The 6,446-nt window shown below is 37.1% G+C and overlaps 1 pseudogene; it reads right to left on the bottom strand.

Moving 5' to 3' along the window:
• Positions 1-911: 911 nt before the first annotated feature.
• On the bottom strand, positions 912-5,848 carry LOC103933711 (annotated as a pseudogene).
• Between the last annotated feature and the right edge of the window lie 598 nt (positions 5,849-6,446).

Raw genomic sequence — 6,446 nt, 5'->3', positions numbered from 1 at the left:
ATGATCATCTAGGATAAGTGTCCAAGGGAAGTGGAAGAAATGAATTAATTAGCATGTTGTTGCTCTGCCCTTCTGCTACCATTCAAGTTGATGGTAACTCAATGCAACAGCTAAACCATAAAATCGTCTTCTACCTATAAAATTTGAGCAGCGACAATAAAACAACATCCACAGCAATTTCAAGGGACAGGACATAATATCCACAACAATTTCAAGGGACAGGATATATTATCCACAACTAATGACCAGAAAAATGAGATAACAGTTAAACGTCCCTCTCAGATGGAGGACCCTTTTTTGTTATTTAGACTTTAAGGGTGCGTTTGTTGCACCAGACAGTTTCGGATTGGACTAGTTGCAGGGACTAAGTTGGATTGGCTTAGACTAGACTAAGTTGGACTAGCTTAGTGAAGCGTTTGGTGCAGTGTCGGACTAAGAAGCAAAATAGTGAAAATAATATTGTTCACCAATTTGGTGTTTGCTCAGATTAGGACTACATTATTGTTCTATTTTAATTGCTTTTTTATTAAAGATATTATTAAAATTAATAATATTGGATGAGAGTGAGACTCAATAAAAATACAAAAACCAAATTTTCTTGCCAACAAAAGAAACATACATGATTCAAGAGTAGCATTGTTCCAAACATCAATATAACAAAGTGTTCTCCCAACAATCGACATGATTCAAGATGTTTTTCTTAATTATTCATCTTTGGTTTAAAGTTGTAGATTAAAGTTAAAGGTTTGTTTTTGCAGCTTTGTTTGCTTGGTCGTTTGCCTTATTACCTTTCATGTTGGTGTGTTTTTGAACCATGTTTAATTAAGTTGTACCGAAAAGAATAAAATTATTAGTTCATCCCATACTACAGCAAACATTAGAAAGAACAGTGAACAATCTGTTGAATCCAAATCACAGAAATTCTAATGTATCATCTAATCAAATTGAATTCCTCTCCAATTGAGTCACCGCTGATATCAGAGCAAAGCATATGTAAAGCAAGAAAATGTATAAGTAGGATTACTCAATAAATATCTGATTGACTTGACTCACTTCAATAGACATCAGATCAAGTTATGATGAAATAAATAGCAACATGAAATATCAACTATCGAGCCTTGAGTAGGGTAAAAGTGTCTTCGTCAGATGAAAAAGCTGTAACCTTGTTTGCACAAGGATCGACTTTGTTGTCATCTAGATCCCTTTCACTGTAAAAACCAGGTTTTTCAGGTTCAGGCAATCCACACCACTCAATATCAGAACTGCAGCTGGCATGCTTGGCCTATCTGCCGGATTTCGCTGCACACATAAAAAACCCACATGGATTGACTGCAAAACTTCATGTGGATTACTGGAGTCTCCTATTGATGTATCGAGCATTTCAATGGACTTGCCTTCTGTGTATAAATTCCATGCCTAAAAGATCACAACCACCAATTGTACTGAATAAACAGAAGTACAAAGAATATGGTAAAAATTCGACATACATGGTGAAAATAACTACATAATTACATCCAATGTGTATAAAAATACCAATCTTTCAATTGGGCATTATAATTTGACACCAAAATCAAAGGCACGAACTGCGTGAAGGGTCAAATTGAACACAATCTGAAAAAACTCAACTTAGATTCTGAAATTCACAATCAAATCAACACAAATCCCCACCCAAGGTTCTTCACCAACCGGCATTTCTTTCAAACTTCACAGTCAAATCAACACAAATCAACTTACTAATTGACGTGGGAATGACACCGGTAAGATTATTACTGTAAATGAAAAGCTCTTCAAGTGAAGCTAAATTCTCTATCTCCTCAGGCACTTCACCAAACACATAATTCTCACAGAGGTAAAGCTTTCTACGGTTGGTCATTTTGCAGAAAGTGGTCAACATTTCTCCATGAAACCTATTTGTGCACAAGTCTGAATCTCGAGATAATGACAATTTGCCAAACCCTTAACTGAATTTTAGGTAACTTCATTACTTGATTTATATACGTTACCAAGTGCCTAGAAACAAGCTTATTAAGCATTACAAATGCTTGAATTTTAGGTAACTTCATTACTTAACAAATCCTTTTTGTGCTCAGTTTTGATTACTTACTTCTATAAGTTTTGATACTAAAAACCCAACAAGCTTGCAAGAGGAACTAAATGGAAACAAGGATTAGAGATCAAACAAGAATACTCGTATACTTAGTTTGAATTAAGGATTATAGTTTTTTTTTCTTTGGTCTTTTTAATCTGTTGAATCAAGAAGTAGAGGTTGAAGGCATTCAAATATGTAGCTATCACAAGCCAGAAAAGAAACAAGTCGCTTATTCTATTTTCTATTTGTACAGGATATCTAACTAATTAACAAAAAAAATTAGCCTTTGAGCAATCAATTTACAGCTTTTGAGGTTGCTCTATTTGTATTCATTTTTGCCATGGAGCTCCTTCTTCTATATATACAAACTCCAATGATCACAGTAGACGAATAATCAAACAAAGAAAGATAAGGATGCATCTCCCAAACGAAAATCTGAACCCAGATCAAAACAGGATATGGAGGCAACGGTAAGATTATTGCTTGCAATTAAGCCCCAGAATTCATTGGCTTCACATATATATTGCAATATGATTTATCAATCAAGAAGACAAACAACCCATGAACATGAGCCATTAGATGTAGGAAATTGAAGCAGGACCATTAGTTCCAACTTACTGTAGATAAACAAGATATTTTTCAGAGCATGATTCATTGTAGTTAAACCCACCTTCTTCGCTCACTACGGAAAGGACCAGAGAAGAAGTTCTTGGACACATTGAATTCAGTTAAGTAAGGAAGATTACAAATGCTCGGAGACAAAGTGCTAGACAAATTAAGTCCACTGAGATTTAGAGAAGTTACCTTGAAATCAGAACAACGAACTCCGGTCCAATTGCAAGGATTTGAATATGCTGAATTCCAGGACACACACACACACCCAAAATCAGCATACCCATATGGAATGAGACACCCACACACAGAGAGTACATACATGCATACAGACACATACAATCATAGACTATATACATATCAATTATTAGATGAAATTCAACGATGGCAGAACAAATATTAGATGAAATTTATATATATATATATATATATATCAAATCCACTCTAGTAAAACCCAAACTTTAATATCAATTTGAACCTAAAAATCAAAACCCTAATTTATTTTCAACTGCTCAGATCAGTTATTGAAAAGTTTTCAAACCAAAACAACGAAGTCGTTCATAACCCAATAATAATTTACCAGACAATATCGAAGTCGTTCACGATTAGCAAAAGAAAATCGAAGAAGAAAATCATTAGATTCGAAATTTACCTGACGAGGAGCAGAGGACGGCGAGCAGGACGCAGAGGATGGCGAGGATGACGAGTGCGAAGGAGTAGGACGTCTTCTCTCGCAGACGAGTGACGAATTTCTCTTTCTCTGGGCTTGGTAGTACAGTGAAAATTGGGGGTCCTCGCGAAGAACTCTTAGCGAAGGACTTTGTCTGAGCGAGTCCGGGTTTATCCCATTAAACTTAGTCCCTCTACCTACCAAACATGGGATACACTAAATACTTAATCCAGTCTAGTCCAGTCGCAGTTAGTGAGGCCAAACAAACACCCTCTAAAGATATCCAAGAGGAACAAAGATCAAATTGGTATTTGCCTGTTTGGTGCCCAACTACGATTACTCAAATTCATCAAATCCCATCGACACTCAAAATTGGTCACACTGCTGAGTCGTACCATTGTAACTGCAACGCGCCTAAAAAATGTGCCAACAATGTAGTCAGTTTTGTGTGTCTAAATAACATTGCTCGAAGTATAATCTACAAGGTCCAACAAAAATCCAGTTCAATAGTAATAAAAGCGAGAAGAAGGAAAACTAATTCAAAGAACGAACGAATTCAAGTGGTAAAAATGACACCAAAACATGATCATTAATTTCAGCTTTCATAGATTCCATATTTGAACAACAAAAATAGGTATAAAAGTTGAGGAACCGAAAAACAATGAATGGGAGTAGAAGCAAACAACTACCATCTAATCTAATATATGCAAAATAATCATCCAAAACTTAACAGAGCGCGGGAAACCACAGGATTTTATACGCTCCAAATCCTCATTTCTGATCATTGGGACATTCCCTTGCCAAATGCCCCTCCTCTTCACAATTATAGCATCCACCGCCACGCCCACTCCTCTACCACCATATCCCCGATCACCGTGTCCACCGCCGCCAAATTTCGGGACGACAGTCCCTCGCCAAATGGCCAATGCCACCGCAATTGTAGCATTCACCGCCGCGACCCCCACGACCTCCTCCGTAACCGCCACGCCTTCCGCCTCCTCTCGCTGCATTATACCCTCCAGGGTCTCCACCTAACCTTCCATAACCACCTCCCCTGCCTCTCCGGCCATATCCGCCACGTCCGTGGCCTCGGTCAAAGCCTGGATGGCGGGATTCAGTGATATTGCCGACGACGTCGATGGCTTTTGTGCGTCAGTCCTCACTGAAATCAATGACGAACTCCCTCCCAGAGGGTCCAGAAGCCGTCGGATTGAATCGAGGTCTAGTGGACGAATAGATCCTCGCCGCCGTCGTCCGGAGCTATGAAGCCGAACCCCTTCTGCGCGCTGAACCACTTGACCGTGCCCGTGGATCTCGCGCCGTCCGCAATGGATGGGACGGATCTAGAAGCTTCTATGTTATAAAATGTTTTTTAGTTAGCTGCGATGGAGTGGACTAACTGTCCTGTAACTGACTCTCTCAGTCCGGCTGTCTCCTCTGCAGCTGTTTTTCAGTATTTGAAGAAATTTTTTATTGCGACGAAACATATGGTACATGTATTTTTATATAAATAATGAGAAAGTTGATTTTTTAAAGTTATTAATTTTTTTAATACATATACTTTACAATTTGTATAATGATATGTGATGTACCATCAAAATCTCTCGTTGAATGAAAATTAAAGAAAGTTGTGCGTGGGACCTGCTTGGTTACCTCATCCAATGGTTGGCTACCACTTGGGGAAAGGAGTTGAGTTGTCTAGTTTTTATCCTATTATCCATTTGTAGTCTTCCACGTCAATTTATTTTGGACAAAGGAAACGGATAGGATGACGAGGATGACTAATTTTGGTGCTACCGTCTCACCTCAACGTAGTGTCCAACTTTTACTTCGAACTTGCAATAACAAAAAAGCGAATCTAAATTCGTACACTTACAATTAAGAGAAACTAGAATATAACATAAAATTATTTTTTATTTTTTGAATAAACGATATTATTTAAATTAAGGACCGGTTTCGAATTATGATGTTTTTAATAAAAGCAGCTTATTAAAAAATCGGAAACATAATGCATGGTAATTAGTGCCTATTAATGAAATTTTCAAAGGATAAATATATCCTCACATATATTACAATATCTTTGTTTTAATATTGTCTTTGACAATTATTATAGTATATTAAATATCATATCCTTATTAGTCATTTAGCATATTCATAGCAATTTATATAAAATTTTACCAAACACTGAAAGATTTTTTTTTTTTTTTGTTAAAAGCATTTTTACAAAAAAAAAAGTTTACCAAATATTCAATAACTTTATTTTACAACTGTTTATTCTCATTGCACAGTAAAATAGTTAAAAAAAAAACACAACTATACCAAACTAGCCTTAAAAGGGTGGGAGAGTGGATTGAGAAATATAGAATTATTATAGCCGTCTTATTTGGTGAAGATTTAATCTCAACCGTATAATCCAAATCAACTATTCTCTCTCGACTTCACCTCATTTTGCTTTTAAGTCTCGACTCTTCCGCCATAGTCGATTCTCTCGATCTCCTTCCTCCTACCTATTCTCTCTATGTCTTCGAATTCCGCAACACCAGTGACACAACACACCCACATCACTCCCCATGTACCCTCCTGAGTTCTGCTGATTGAGTATGCAATTATTACTTGAGTTGCAATTTAGCCTTTGATTCGTGTAAAGAGAGCCGCATCCGACAATCGTGTGTCTAATCAACACAAGTAAGTAAAAATGAAAGGAAAATTACCAAAGTCATTTCATAAAAGAGATTGAAGCGTTACCTCATATCGACTTTCGTGAGCCTGCCCAAAAAAGTCCAGATTTCTTTTTGTCATAAGGGAAAATCCGCTCTATGTGAAAAAGGTTAGACATTTCAAAAAAAAATAAATAAAAAATTTTGGCTTGATATCGCATCGTGACATACTTAAAGGACGTATAAACTCCCTTGTAGTCTGCCGAGGCAATTGCGGCTCCAAGTAGAGTTGGGCAAAATCCACATTTCGAATTAAACTAGCATCTGCTAGAAGGGCAACATGAATTATTGAAGGCCTAATCACAAGCGGAGATTACAAATGAGTGTTAGCTTCAGAAGGCACCACAATGGGTTTGGG

This window comes from the organism of the source record quoted next, unplaced genomic scaffold, assembly GCF_019419815.1.
Source record: "Pyrus x bretschneideri cultivar Hongxiangsu unplaced genomic scaffold, Pyrus_bretschneideri_v1 Contig17, whole genome shotgun sequence".
Taxonomy (NCBI): domain Eukaryota; kingdom Viridiplantae; phylum Streptophyta; class Magnoliopsida; order Rosales; family Rosaceae; genus Pyrus; species Pyrus x bretschneideri.
Note: the sequence above shows the minus strand (reverse complement) of the source record. Positions and strands in the feature narration are given on the sequence as shown.